This window comes from Ranitomeya imitator, chromosome 1, assembly GCF_032444005.1.
Source record: "Ranitomeya imitator isolate aRanImi1 chromosome 1, aRanImi1.pri, whole genome shotgun sequence".
NCBI lineage: Eukaryota > Metazoa > Chordata > Amphibia > Anura > Dendrobatidae > Ranitomeya > Ranitomeya imitator.
Window position 1 is genome coordinate 767,859,119 of NC_091282.1, and position 15,891 is coordinate 767,875,009.

Here is a 15,891-nt window from a genome sequence, read left to right on the forward strand (position 1 = left end):
ACTTTGGGGTATTTTCTGTCTTGTACACCCCTCAAAGTAACTTTAAATGTGCTATGGTCCCTAAAAATAATGGTTTTGTAAATTTTGTTGTAAAAATGACAAATCTCTGGTCCACTTTTAACCCTCATAACTTTCTAACAAAAAAAATGTTTCCAAAATTGTGCTGATGGAAAGTAGACAATGTTATTTATTAACCATTTTGTGTGACATATCTCTCTGATTCAAGGGCATAAATATTAAAAGTTTGAAAATTGCAAAATGTAAACATTTTTCACCATATTTCCATTTTTTTTCATAAACACAATATAGAAGAAATGTTACCACTAACATGAAGTACAATATGTCACGAAAAAATAATCTCAGAATCAACGGGATCCAGAGTTAGAACCTCATAAAGTGACAATGGTCAGAATTATAAAAATTGTCCTGGTCATTAAGCTGCAAATTGACTCTGTCACTCAGGGGTTAAACTCCTGCAGTGCCTGCACGGTCCCCCTGCTCAAGAAGGCACATGTACAGGCCTGTTTGAAGTCTGCCAATGAACACCTGGATGATTCTGTGAATGATTGGAAGAAGGTGCAGTGGTCCGGTGAGACAAAAATTGACGTCTTTGGCATTAACTCAACTCGCCATGTTTCGAGGAAGAGAAATGCTTCCTATGACCCAAAGAACACCGTCCCCACTGTCAAGCATGGAGGTGGAAACATTGTTTTGGGGGTGTTTCTCTGCTAAGGGCACAGGACTACTTCACCGCATCAATGGGAGAATGGATGGAGCCATGTAAAGTAAAATTCTGAGTGACAACCTCTTTCCCTCCGCCAGGACATTAAAAATGGGTCGTTGCTAGATCTTCTAGCAAGACAATGACCCAAAACATACAGCCAAGGCAACAAGGGAGTGGCTCAAAAAGAAGCACCTTAAGGTCATGGAGTGGCCTATCCAGTCTCCAAACCTTAATCCCATAGAAAACTTATGGAGGGAGTTGAAGCTCTGAGTTGCCAAGCGACAGCCTGAAAATCATAATGATTTAGAGATTATCTGCAAAGAGGAGTGTTCCAAAATTCCTCCTGACATGTGCACAAACCTCATCATCAACTATAAAAAATATCTGATTGCTATGCTTGCCAACAAGGGTTTTGACACCAAGTATTAAGTCATATTTGCCAGAGGGATCAAATACTTATTTATCACTGTAAAATGCAAATAAATGTATATAATTTATATAATGTGATTTTTATGGATTTTTTTCATATTCTATCTCTCAATGCTAAAATTATAGACTGTTCATGTCTTTGTAGGTGGGGAAACTTACTAAATCAGCAAGGGATCAAATACATATTTCCCCCACTGTATTACCACCACATAATGACTAAATAATACCATATACAAGAGACAAATACCGTCACATCATGGCCGATCCACATATTACCACCCCATACTGACCGAATAATACCACATACAAGGGACAAATACCATCATACTGTGACCAGACGACATATTACCATCACAGTGACAGAATAATACAACATTCTACGGACAAATAAGATCACACCATGACCAGACTACATATCGCCACCACATAGTTACCGAATAATACCAATTACAAGGGACAAATACCGCCACACCATGACCAGACCACATATTACTACCATATAGTGACCAATAATACCACATACAAGGGACAAATATCGCTGCACACCACCACATAGTGACCGAATACTGCAATACCGATCATTAATAAAAAAAAACACAATACTAATATTACTATAAGTGTCACTATACACAGGAGCTCTGTACATAGTATACAATGAATAGTGTCAGTGTACAGATAATACAGTGATCACCAGTGAAATTATACACAGGAGCTCTGTATATAGTGTCAGTGTACAGATAATACAGGGATCGCTAGTGACATTATACACAGGATCTCTGTATATAGTTTCAGTGTACATGTAATACAGGGATCACCAGTGATATTATAAATAGGAGCTCTGTACACAGTATACTGTATATAGTGTCAGTCTACAGGTAACACACTGACTCACCGGTGACGTCTCTAGTTGAAGTCCTTTATTTTCATCTAACGCACACTGCCATCACTTTTTCCAGTCACGACTCGTCTCTGTAGAAAATGGCAGTTATCTAGAGCACATTCCCCAATTTTTCCCCAACTTCTACACTACACCAGATGAAGAAAAAAGCGACAGTGTCACCCTGCACAGTAGCAGGACCTCCCACCCCCCCCCCCCCACCCTGAAAACAGTATCCTCAAAAATAAAATATCACAGCAGTAATAATATCCCTTAATCATTCCCCTACAATAATTATGTACCACATCCTGCTCCCATATTTACTCCATTCTGGACCCGACGCGTCTCATTCCTGGCCCCATATCTCTCCACCCTGCCCCTGTGTCTCTCCGTACTGCCCCAGTGTCTCGGTACTGTCCCATGGTGCGGCTTTATAGAAAAAAAAAAGTTTCCTTACCTGGCCTAGTTCCAGCGCTGTCCTCATCCTGATTCATCTGATACGTGGATGTCCCGGTGTATGGCAGTGACGATATATGCCGGCAACGTGCGTGCTGACGTCAACTGCCAGCCTGTGATTGGCTGGTGGCTGTTAACCAGGGGTGTCAAACTGCATTCCTCGAGTGCTGCAAACAGGTCATGTTTTCAGGATTTCCTTGTACTGCTCAGGTGATAATTTAATCACCAACTCATTATTTGTGTAGGTGATTAAATTATCACCTGTGCAGTACAAGGAAATCCTGAAAACATGACCTGTTTGCAGCCCTCGAGGAATGCAGTTTGACACCCCTGCTGTTAACTGTTGCAGTGAGGGAAGCCTTCCCACGCGGCAACATAGACGTTGACTTTAGTTCAGTCACTGAATAGGAAGAATCCTGCTGGGGCTCGGTGAGCAGAAGAGAAGGGGCTCGGTCCCTCTGCTCAACGGGTCCCATACACCAGTAAGGGCAGTAATGCCCTGATGGCGGCTCTGTAACCCAGCTTTTGGTCAGGCTCTCCTTTCTGTACTAGCCTGTCACTGTTAGTTTGTTTATTGTAATTCGTATCTAACCCCTTATGTACAGCAGCCGGGAATCAATTGTGTTCCAAAAATAAAGAAAAATAATACAAATATTGGTTTTCAGAAAGTTTGCTTCTTCATGGTTGTTAGATCTCTTAATAAGTTTCTATGGTTACTGAAGTGCAATTATCAGCATTTTGTAAGTTTTAGGCTAAGTTCACACTAGGCGTTTTTGTTGCATTTTTTTTCTTTAGCAAAACCTGCACTCTTGGCAGAAAAGCAGCGTCAAAAACTCTTTTTTCTTGGTGCGTTTGTGTTTTTTGGTTCGTTTTTCACGATCTCAAAGTTTAGCTTTGCTTCCACCACAGAAGCATGAACACAGGACACCAAAGCAAGACATATGTTCCTGAAAAAAATACACATACAAATGTAACAGCTGAGGGAGGTGAATTCGTCTGGAATAATTTACTTAAGACCCTGGAGAGGATTGAGTGTGTAGGACACTGTTTATCTTTCAGACTTTGGTCAGCCATTGAGATGCTCAGGCATTGTGCAATCTCACACCTTGGTCAGCCAAAGGTGTTGCTCAATCTCACACCTTGGTTGGCTAATGTTTACTTTGTACCTATCTCTAATTTAATTATACTGTACTAATCCCAACTTCTATCTCAGGTGACCAAGACAAGATGGTAAACCTGGAAAAATCACAAAAATAAATGGTTTTCATATACTGCTGTACTTACTGTATTTCATTACCAATTGCTGTCAGTGGGGGAAAACTGCTGAAAACAATGCTGAAAGTAGTGACAAGCTGTGTCCAAAAACAGGAGTGCGGGGTTAAGGGGTAGGAGTGCGGGGGATAAGGGGCAGCGCTGGGAATATTGAGGCGTCGCAGAAACTTCATGGATTTGTCAATGAAATGTAACAATGTACGGAAAGTTTATAATTGTCTGTCAGTAACCATAGAAACGGCGACTAAAACAGCAAAAAACAGTGAATCAATAAAATATGTAAAAACCAACATATGTGTCAGCTCAACATTTTGCCGCCATTGTAGTCAAGTGGGGGCTGCAGTTTTTGGAGATGTATATGAGGTGTTGTGAATGCATCTAGACCAGTTGAGCTTCTTCTGACCCAAACTGAACAGCCTCATAGAGCCTTGGTGGACCACACAGTGTATACTCGGACTGCCGATGTCAGACAGCTGAGACCAGCAGTTACGTACAAGATGTAGAACAAGGGGCAGGGATTATTTTCGTCCTGTTTCTCTAATGCTGTGTGACTATTGTGCACCATCTACGGTCTCTGTTGTACCAGCACCATTGTAGAGGATAAAGCCTCGAGACACGTCTAGTAGTGAAGGGTTTAAAGGATGTGGACACCTATTAGGGCATGTATTCATTTTGGCTTATTTTCATAAATTTTATCCAAAAAAATTAAAGACAAATCGGAGAAATTTTTTTCATAATGCCTAATCACGAAAATTTTATTTTTCACTTAAACCCATCACGACTTTTGACGTATTCATATGTCCAAGTTGGTAAGTACCGACCTTGAACGTATGGATATGTCATGGCGATTTTGCTCACACAGGAGCTGTGTGCGTGCGATTGCCGCCAGTTAATCGGCTGATTTCACATCCGACTCACGGCCAGGAGCAGAGTGGTCACCGCTCCCAGCCGATTATCCCCCCAAATGCTGTGATTGATATCGATTGCAGCATGCAAAAGGCAGAGGGAGGGAACGAGCCCCCCTCACACTAGTTATTATCCTCTTCAGTGAACACCGTAAAAAAAAAAGGCAGAAAAATTGCTTTATCAAACAAAAAGTGGAATAAAACGCGATTAAAAAACAAATAAAAAAAGATACCACTGAAAACGTCATCTTGTCCTGCGATAAACAAGCCGTCATACAGCTCCGTCAGCAGAAAAATTATAGCTCTGAGTAAAGCAATGCAAAAAAACATTTTTTTCTATTAAAAAAAATATATTGTGTAAAAGCACCAAAGCATAAAAACATAAATGTGGTATCGCTGTAAAGCTGCCTTATCAATTTTACCACACACATTAAAAAAAAAATCCTGAATTGCTGTTTTTTGTTCATTCTTCCTCCCAAAAATCAATTTAATTATTCTAATTTACTGAGATAATGACTTTTAGGTTTTCATTGGCTGAAAGCCATAATCATCAACATAAACAAATAAACACTTGAAATAGATCACTGTTTCTAATGACTCAATATAATGAGTTTCACTTTTTGTATTGAAGAACTGAAATAAATTAACTTTTTAATATTCTAATTTAGTGAGAAATACCTGTATTGCCACAAAGTGGCACTGGACAGAATTATAACATTTGGCCTGGTCAGGAAGGCTTTGGGGGTAAAGGGGTTAAAAAGAAAAAAATTTCCACATCCTTTAAAATTTTTATCCTGCCCAAAACATTGCTGGTGGTATTTCTAGACTGACTGCACTGCTACCCTTCATTAAAGGGACACTGTCACCTGAATTCGGAGGGAACAATCTTCAGCCATGGAGGCGGGGTTTTGGGGTTTTTGATTCACCCTTTCCTTACCCGCTGGCTGCATGCTGGCTGCAATATTGGATTGAAGTTCATTCTCTGTCCTCCATAGTACATGCCTGCACAAGGAAATCTTGCCTTGCGCAGGCCTGTACTATGGAGGACAGAGAAGGAACTTCAATCCAATATTGCAGCCAGCATGCAGCCAGCGGGTAAGGAAAGGGTGAATCAAAAACCCCAAAACCCCGCCTCCATGGCTGAAGATTGTTCCCTCCGAATTCAGGTGACAGTGTCCCTTTAAAGAAGCCTCCCATGCAGTTTTTTTTTCAAAACTAAATCTGTGCATATGTGTATGTAGGGCAATGTGTTAATATGCTCACCTCCAGGATCCGGCGCCGCTCCGCTCCTCTTCTCAGTGATGCTCTGTATACTCTCCAATCACACTACACTCTGTGTGATCCGGAAGTGGCTTTTACAATGTTTATGAAGCATGAGAATGATGCTTCATAGACTTACATCAGTATGTGTAAGACAAAATCAAGAGAGGAACAGTCAGAGGAAAGTATCATAGAAACACGTCACCACTTCAGCATTTATCACCCACTCCTGGTTTTGACTCACAAATGCTGATGTAAAATAGTGACCAAATTCTGATCGTGTGAACGTGGTCTAAAAGAGACTTCTGGCTCCTGCAGAGTGCAATGTGATCGGAGAGTCTGAAGAGCTTCACCAAGAAGAGGAGCGGAGTGGTGCTGAATTACGGATACGACTGTGGTAGGTGAGTATATTAATAAACTGCACTACATGCACATATTTATATAAAAAAAATCTTCACAGGAGGCTTGAAGGATATCTGCCTGCTTCCACACGTGTTCTCACTAACACAATGCACGGTGGCTCAGTTGTTAGCACAGTAGCCTTGCAGCGCTGGAGTCATGGGTTCTAATCCTACCCAGGACAACATCTGCAAAGAGTTTGTATGTTCTCTCCGTGTTTGCGTGGGTTTCCTCCGGGTACTCCGGTTTCCTCCCACAATTCAAAGACATACAGATAGGGATTCTAGACTGTGAGCCCCATCGGAGACAGCGATGATAATGTGTGCAAACTGTAAAGCGCTGCGGAATATGTTAGCGCTATATAAAGATTTATTTATTTAACACAATATGGAAATATTTTGGTTCCACCACATTAAATCCTTCAAAAAACTTAATGAAGTCGAACTCCATCCATGGCATTGGTAATAGTAAGCGATGGAGCAGCCTCAGATCACAACAAAACCAAGTGTTCAGCTAGCAAAGAGCAGCAGCTACATGGTAATGGCATTGCTCCATTCAAAGGCTATAGCTTGAGATAGTCAAGCTCCGTACTGAAGAATAGATATGGACGAACCCGTAGATGTTCGGGTTTGGTCGAACATCTAAAAAAAAAATGTTTGGTTTTGCTATCCAAACAGTACCCAGACCCAGTTCAGATGAGTGGCAGGCCTGAACACCCATTGTTTGCCACGTTGTGATCTGCATGACAGCACAGAAAACACAGGCTTTGATCAACAGTAAGATTATTACCACGGGTTAGAGAGCTGCGGTTCCCACGCTATCAGATGACGTCGTGAGCTAGCAGCGGTGACTGGTGGTAAAAAAGAGTGCTACTCACATCAGCCTATACCTGTTGTCGCTAATAACAGCGAAAGCAGGCGCAGCTGATGAGAATATTCATCAGCTGGCGCCTGTGCAAAAAATCAATAAAAATGACATGGGGTCTCTTCTATTTTTGTTAACCAGCACAGGCAAAACTGACAGCTGCGGGCTACAACCCTCAGCTGCCAGCTTTATCATGGCTGGTTATCAAGAACAGAAGGGTCCCCACACTGTTTGTTATAAATTATTGAAATAATTAAAAAAAAAAATGGCTTCGGGTCTCCTTCATTTTTGACAACCAATCAAGCTAAAGCAGACAGCTGAGGGCTGGTATTCTCTGGTAAGGGGTCATGGATATTGCCCTCCCTCAGTATAAAACTAGTAGCTCTCAGCCACCCCCAATTCTGTTGCCCTGTTCCTTGGCTCTTCCTATTTGCCCTGTGACGGTGACAAGTGGGGAAATTTTTGTGGGGTTGACGTCAGCTGTTTTATGGCAAATGACGTCAAGCCAACAGGTTAGTAATGGAGAGGCGCCTAAAAGGCGTCTATCCATTACTGTCCCTATAGTTAGATTGTAAAAAAGACAGAGTTTTGCCTGTTGCAGCACTGCTGCATCTAAATCTGTTTCCAGGTTTAGGGGGGTTTCAAGGATCACAGCCAGAGGACTCACATTGAACCACCCCGCTGTTACCTTTTTGTCACAAACTGCGCCCTGCTGCCCCATATTATGACGATAATTACATGATTGGGCGACGATTCACAGATGAGGCTGTGGCTGTTACCACTAATAGGCCAGTCGTTAGTTCGCCCAACAGTGAGTGTATGGTATATACACATCCGATTCCAACACATGGAATGTATATATACCACATTACGGTGACTGCTAACTCCACGATAACCCAAAAACTACTTGCTGCCACCACCAATCGTTTGTTACAGGCAGATCGTACAGAGGGTACGGAAAGCATTCATACCCCTTTAAATTTTTCACTCTTTGTTTCATTGCAGCCATTTGGTAAATTCAAAAAAAATATTTTTTTTCTCATTAATGTACACTCTGCACCCCTTCTCGATTGAAAAAAAAAACAAATGTAGTAATTTTTACAAATTTATTAAAAATGAAAAATTGAAATATCAGATGGTCCTAAGTATTCAGAGCCTTTGCTCAGTATTGAGTAGAAGCACCCTTTTGAGCTAGTACAGCCATGAGTCGTCTTGGGAATGATGCAACAAATTTTTCACACCTGGATTTGGGATCCTCTGCTATTCTTCCTTGCAGATCCTCTCCAGTTCCGTTGGATGATGAATGTTGGTGGACAGCCATTTTCAGGTCTCTCCAGAGATGCTCAATTGGGTGTAGGTCAGGAGTCTAGCTTGGCCAGTCAAGACTGATCATAGAGTTGTTCTGAAGCCACTCCTTTATTATTTTAGCTGTGAACTTAGGTTCATTATCTTGTTGGAAGGTGAACCTTCGGCCAAGTCTGAGGTCCAGAGAACTCTAGAAGAGGTTTTCATCCAGGATATCTCTGTACTTGGCCGCATTCATGTTTTCTTCAATGGCAACCAGTCATCCTGTCCCTGCAGCTGAAAAACACCCCCATAGCATGATGCTGCCACCACCATGTTTCACTGTTGGGATTCTATTGGGCAGGTGATGAGCAGTGCCTGGTTTTCTCCACACATACCGCTTAGAATTATCACCAAAGAAGTCTATCTTCATCACATCAGACCAAATAATCTTATTTCTCATGGTCTGGGAGTCCTTCATGTGTTTTTCCCCTTGATGACTCCTAGCAGAAAATTGAGATTTCCATTTTCCAGAATATTTCCACCCCAGAGGAACACATGCGGGCTATATCACCATTTTATTGTTTATCATGATTTTACCATTACCCAGAGACCAAACTTGATCCCGGTTCACACCATCTATCGGGCAATTATTTAATTGGAGTGATTCTAATGAACCCACGGCAAAGTGAGTGAATGCGTCACATCCGTGACCTCGCTGCAACTCTGAAAATCTATATCTCAAATATCTGATCTATACAAACCCCAATATTCATGACTTCCCATTGCTACCGAAACCGACTAATTGCAGACATCCAGTTTCTCTGAGGTAAGAATAATTACCTTAAGGGGTTAGGCTGGTTTCACATTTGCGGTTGTGTCCACAGCATGCGTCTTCATTTCATATCTTTAACATTGTAGATGCAGGTGCATGCGTTCGCCTGTGTTTGCTTACGAATGTTAGAATTTTTGTGGCGGCAAATTTCCGCCGCCATACGCATGCGGACACTTGCTTCAAAGTGCTTCAAATTAACGCATTACAGTCTATGGGAACGCAAGGACATGCATTCACTTGCATTTGTACAAGGGTCTAAATACAAAAATCCCATGAAACATGCCTATTGTGTCAAGCAAATTGTCCTTGAAAAAATTTTTCCTATCAAACGCATGCGCATAAAAAACGTGAATGCGTGCAAACGTTGCGTTTTTTTTATCCGTCATGTGTAAGTTGATGCGGATAAAAACTCAGCGTTATGCATTTTGCCATGCGGTTGCGTACGAAAGGCTGCGGACTCAAATGCAAATGTGAATCTAGCCTCAGATATTCACTTCCGTTCCTTTTCAAATCTAAAGGTACCTTCACACTAAGCGACGCTGCAGCGATACCGACAACGATGTCGATCGCTGCAGCGTCGCTGTTTGGTCGCTGGAGACCTGTCACACAGACAGCTCTCCAGCGACCAACGATGCCGGTAACCAGGGTAAACATCGGGTTACTAAGCGCAGGGCCGCGCTTAGTAACCCGATGTTTACCATGGTTACCATCGTAAAAGTAAAAAAAACAAACACTACATACTTACCTTCTGCTGTCTGTCCCCGGCGCTCTGCTTTCCAGCACTGACTGTGAGCACAGCGGCCGGAAAGCAGAGCGGTGACGTCACCGCTGTGCTTTCTGGCTGGCCGACGCTGACACAGGATGCAGGAGGAGTGCAGAGAAGCACAGCGCCGGGGACAGACAGCGGAAGGTAAGTATGTAGTGTTTTTTTTTTTACTTTTACAATGGTAACCAGGGTAAACATCGGGTTACTAAGCGTGGCCCTGTGCTTAGTAACCCGATGTTTACCCTGGTTACCAGTGAAGACATCGCTGAATCGGCATCACACACGCCGATTCAGCGATGTCTGCAGGGAATCCAGCGACGAAATAAAGTTCTGGACTTTCTGCAGCGACCAACGACATCACAGCAGGATCCTGATTGCTGCTGCGTGTCAAACACAACGATATTGCTAGCCAGGACGCTGCAACGTCATGGATCGCTAGCGATATCGTTGTGAAGTTGTTTAGTGTGAAGGTGCCTTTAGACTCTATGGCGATTTCCGACAATAGATATTCTCTTTCAGTCACCTGCGCACGGCAGGGAGTCTAGGCTTCAAAATAATTTTTAATGAGCTTTGTACCTTCTCAGATAGATATACATAATTTCCTCACTTCCCATATGACAACTTTGCAACTCTATTTCAAATAGACTCTTAGATTGCCAGCTCTGTCTCTTTGAAATTTTGTGCGAAACAGGAGTGCGGGGGGGGGGGGAGAGTGGGAGACATGCCCGCTCACTGGAGCTGTGTTGTGGATTTTAATGTTTTCTATAACAGGGGGCATGGCCAGTCTCCGCAGGAGTTTAACCCTGCTGTGTCCTGCAGAGACTAGGTTCCTCTGGCTATCCCTTGCAAGCAGGCTCTTAATTAGGCAGCTCCTCCCACTGCTCTTGGCCTCAAATGTTGGTTCCTAGTCAGTGTGTTCTGCTATTGTCCAGTTAGTGCTTTGTGTATTTTGTTTCTCCCATTGTTGACTCGACTAGTATACCCGTCCTACCTGACCTCCTCTACGTATTCTGAACCTGTGCTGCCTGCCTGACCTCGGACTGTATGACCTAGTCTTTGTTTATTCAGACTCCCATGACAGCAGCACGAGAAAGGGGATCCGCCCTTCAGGAACAAGAAACCTACAGATCCAAAAGGGCAGCACCTTTCCCACGCATCAGTTTGTTTCCTGTTCTTGATGGGACTCGTCCTACAGTTACCTGCAGGAGACAATCGGGTCCCAGGCCTGGCCGGTTGGCTCAGGTAGCGGGGGAGTCTCCTACCTCGACCGTTACGGAGCTCCTGGAAGTGCCAATGTGGTCCTCATTAGACTTCACGACGGTGATCGAACAGCAGGGAGTGGAGTCTGGAGGATGTCCGTCTTCAGGAAGAAGCTGTCACCTAGGTAAGTATCTCCCCGGTTCCTTGCTGCTCCGGCGGGTGTGTCGCGAGGCTCCTTCCGGGTCCGGTGGTGTCTGTCCTGAGGTCTTGGACGTGCATAGGGCTCGCTCCCGGGCAGCTCTCTGATGTGTTCTGCGTCATTGAGGTTGCGGGTCACGTCGGGTGGCAGAGCCAGAGAGTACGTCCGGGTCACCAACGCCGGCTCAACTGTGCACACGCGGGTTCTGATGGTGGCATTTGGACTGCAGCGGGCACGTAGGTCTCCGGGGGGGGCCTGATCATCATTGGACCTCTGTGTGGGGGCTGGGACACCTGCTGGGGGCGGTGTTGTGAATTCTGTTGTCGGGCTCCCTCCTGTGGTCATGAATGGTTCTTCGGCTGGTTCTGTCCATGGACTTCCTCTGGTGGGTGTTTCTGAGTTTCACAGGTGACGAGGTTAATTCGTTAGCTGCTGCTCTATTTAACTCCACTTAGATCTTTGCTCCATGCCACCTGTCAATGTTCCAGTATTGGTCTGTTCACTCCTGGATCGTTCTTGTGACCTGCCTTCCCATCAGAAGCTAAGTTCCAGCTTGTATTTCTTTGGTTTGCTATTTTTCTGTCCAGCTTGCTATTTAATTTGTTGTCTTGCTTGCTGGAAGCTCTGGGACGCAGAGGGAGCGCCTCCGCACCGTGAGTCGGTGCGGAGGGTCTTTTTGCGCCCTCTGCATGGTCTTTTTGTAGGTTTTTGTGCTGACCGCAAAGTAACCTTTCCTATCCTCGGTCTGTTCAGTAAGTCGGGCCTCACTTTGCTAAATCTATTTCATCTCTGTGTTTGTATTTTCATCTTTATTCACAGTCATTATATGTGGGGGGCTGCCTTTTCCTTTGGGGAATTTCTCTGAGGCAAGGTAGGCTTTATTTTTCTATCTTCAGGGCTAGCTAGTTTCTTAGGCTGTGCCGAGTTGCATAGGGAGCGTTAGGCGCAATCCACGGCTATTTCTAGTGTGTTTGATAGGTTTAGGGATTGCGGTCAGCAGAGTTCCCACGTCCCAGAGCTCGTCCTTATTATCAGTAACTATCAGGTCATTCCGTGTGCTCTTAACCACCAGGTCCATTATTGTCCTGACCACCAGGTCATAACAGTACAGGTGGCCCAAAGTACTAATGCATCTCAATAGAGGGATAAGAGAAGTTCTAAGACCATTTTTTTTTTCTTTGCAGTGTGTTTTGTCTCTATTTTCCCCTTTACCTCTGGGTGGTTCAGGACACTGGTGTAAACATCGACATTCAAGGTCTGTCCTCTTGGATGGATAATCTCACTACAAGGATACAAAACATTCAAGATTTTGTGGTTCAGAGTCCGATGTCAGAGCCTAGGATTCCAATTCCTGATTTGTTTTTTGGTGATAGATCTAAGTTCTTGAATTTCAAAAATAATTGTAAATTGTTTCTTGCCTTGAAACCTCGCTCCTCAGGTGACCCTGTTCAACAAGTAAAGATCATTATTTCTTTGTTACGTTGTGACCCTCAAGACTGGGCATTTTCCCTTGCGCCAGGAGATCCGGCATTGCGTGATGTTGATGCGTTTTTCCTGGCGCTTGGATTGCTTTATGACGAACCTAATTCAGTGGATCAGGCAGAGAAAATCTTGCTGGCTCTGTGTCAGGGTCAGGATGAAGCGGAGATATATTGTCAGAAGTTTAGAAAGTGGTCTGTGCTCACTCAGTGGAATGAATGTGCCCTGGCAGCAATCTTCAGAAAGGGTCTCTGAAGCCCTTAAGGATGTCATGGTGGGGTTTCCCATGCCTGCTGGTCTGAATGAGTCTATGTCCTTGGCCATTCAGATCGATCGACGCTTGCGTGAGCGTAAAGCTGTGCACCATTTGGCGGTACTATCTGAGCATGGGCCTGAGCCTATGCAATGTGATAGGACTTTGACCAGAGCTGAACGGCAAGAACACAGACGTCGGAATGGGCTATGTTTTTACTGTGGTGATTCCACTCATGCTATCTCCGATTGTCCTAAGCGCACTAAGCGGTTCACTAGGTCTGCCACCATTGGTACGGTACAGTCCAAATTTCTATTGTCTGTTACTCTGATTTGCTCTTTGTCATCCTATTCTGTTATGGCATTTGTGGATTCAGGCGCTGCCCTGAATTTGATGGACTTGGAGTATGCTAGGCGCTGTGGTTTTTTCTTGGAGCCCTTGCAGTATCCTATTCCATTGAGAGGAATTGATGCTACGCCTTTGGCCAAGAATAAGCCTCAGTATTGGACCCAATTGAGCATGTGCATGGCTCCTGCACATCAGGAGGATATCCGCTTTCTGGTGTTGCATAATCTGCATGATGTGGTCATTTTGGGGTTGCCATGGCTACAGGTTCATAATCCAGTATTGGACTGGAAATCTATGTCTGTGTCCAGCTGGGGTTGCCAGGGGGTACATGGTGATGTTCCATTTTTGTCTATTTCGTCTTCCACTCCTTCTGAAGTTCCAGAGTTTTTGTCGGATTATCGGGATGTATTTGATGAGCCCAAAGCCAGTGCCCTACCTCCTCATAGGGATTGCGATTGTGCAATTAATTTGATTCCTGGTAGTAAGTTTCCTAAGGGTCGATTGTTCAATTTATCTGTGCCAGAACACGCCGCTATGCGGAGTTATATAAAGGAATCCTTGGAGAAAGGCCATATTCGCCCGTCGTCATCACCGTTAGGAGCAGGGTTCTTTTTTGTGGCCAAGAAGGATGGTTCTTTGAGACCTTGTATTGATTACCACCTTCTTAATAAAATTACAGTCAAATTTCAGTATCCTTTGCCGTTGCTGTTTGATTTGTTTGCTCGTATTAACCCCTTCATGACCCAGCCTATTTTGACCTTAAAGACCTTGCCGTTTTTTGCAATTCTGACCAGTGTCCCTTTATGAGGTAATAACTCAGGAACGCTTCAACGGATCCTAGCGGTTCTGAGATTTTTTTCGTGACATATTGGGCTTCATGTTAGTGGTAAATTTAGGTCAATAAATTCTGCGTTTATTTGTGATAAAAACGGAAATTTGGCGAAAATTTTGAAAATTTCGCAATTTTCACATTTTGAATTTTTATTCTAAATAACATTTCCCACATGTATACTTTACAGCAGCACAATTTAGGAAACAAAATTTTTTTTTGCTAGGAAGTTATAAGGGTTAAAATTTGACCAGCGATTTCTCATTTTTACAACGAAATTTACAAAACCATTTTTTTTAGGGACCACCTCACATTTGAAGTCAGTTTGAGGGGTCTATATGGCTGAAAATACCCAAAAGTGACACCATTCTAAAAACTGCACCCCTCAAGGTACTCAAAACCACATTCAAGAAGTTTATTAACCCTTCAGGTGCTTCACAGCAGCAGAAGCAACATGGAAGGAAAAAATTAATATTTAACTTTTTAGTCACAAAAATTATATTTTAGCAACAATTTTTTTATTTTCCCAATGGTAAAAGGAGAAACTGAACCACGAAAGTTGTTGTCCAATTTGTCCTGAGTACGCTGATACCTCATATGTGGGGGTAAACCACTGTTTGTGCACACAGCAGGGCTTGGAAGGGAAGGAGCGCCATTTGACTTTTTGAATGAAAAATTGGCTCCACTCTTTAGCGGACACCATGTCACATTTGGAGAGCCCCCGTGTGCCTAAAAATTGAAGCTCCCCCACAAGTGACCCCATTTTGGAAACTAGGCGCCCCAAGGAACTTATCTAGATGCCTAGTGAGCACTTTAAACCCTCAGGTGCTTCACGAATTGATCTGTAAAAATGAAAAAGTACTTTTTTTTCACAAAAAAAAATTTTTCGCCTCAATTTTTTCATTTTCACATGGGCAATAGGATAAAATGGATCATAAAATTTGTTGGGCAATTTCTCCCGAGTACGCTGATACCTCATATGTGGGGGTAAACCACTGTTTGGGCACACGGCAGGGCTCGGAAGGGAAGGCGCGCCATTTGACTTTTTGAATGGAAAATTAGCTCCAATTGTTAGCGGACACCATGTCGCTTTTGGAGAGCCCCTGTGCGCCTAAACATTGGAGCTCCCCCATTTTGGAAACTAGACCCCCAAAGGAACTTATCTAGATGCATATTGAGCACTTTAAACCCCCAGGTGCTTCACAGAAGTTTATAACGCAGAGCCATGAAAATCAAAAATAATTTTTCTTTCCTCAAAAATTATTTTTTAGCCTGGAATTTCCTATTTTGCCAAGGGTAATAGGAGAAATTGGACCCCAAATGTTGTTGTCCAGTTTGTCCTGAGTACGCTGATACCCCATATGTGGGGGTAAACCACTGTTTGGGCGCACGGCAGGGCTCAGAAGGGAAGGCACGCCATTTGGCTTTTTAAATGGAAAATTAGCACGTCACGTTTGGAGAGCCCCTGTGTGCCTAAACATTGGAGATCCCCCAGAAATGACCCCATTTTGG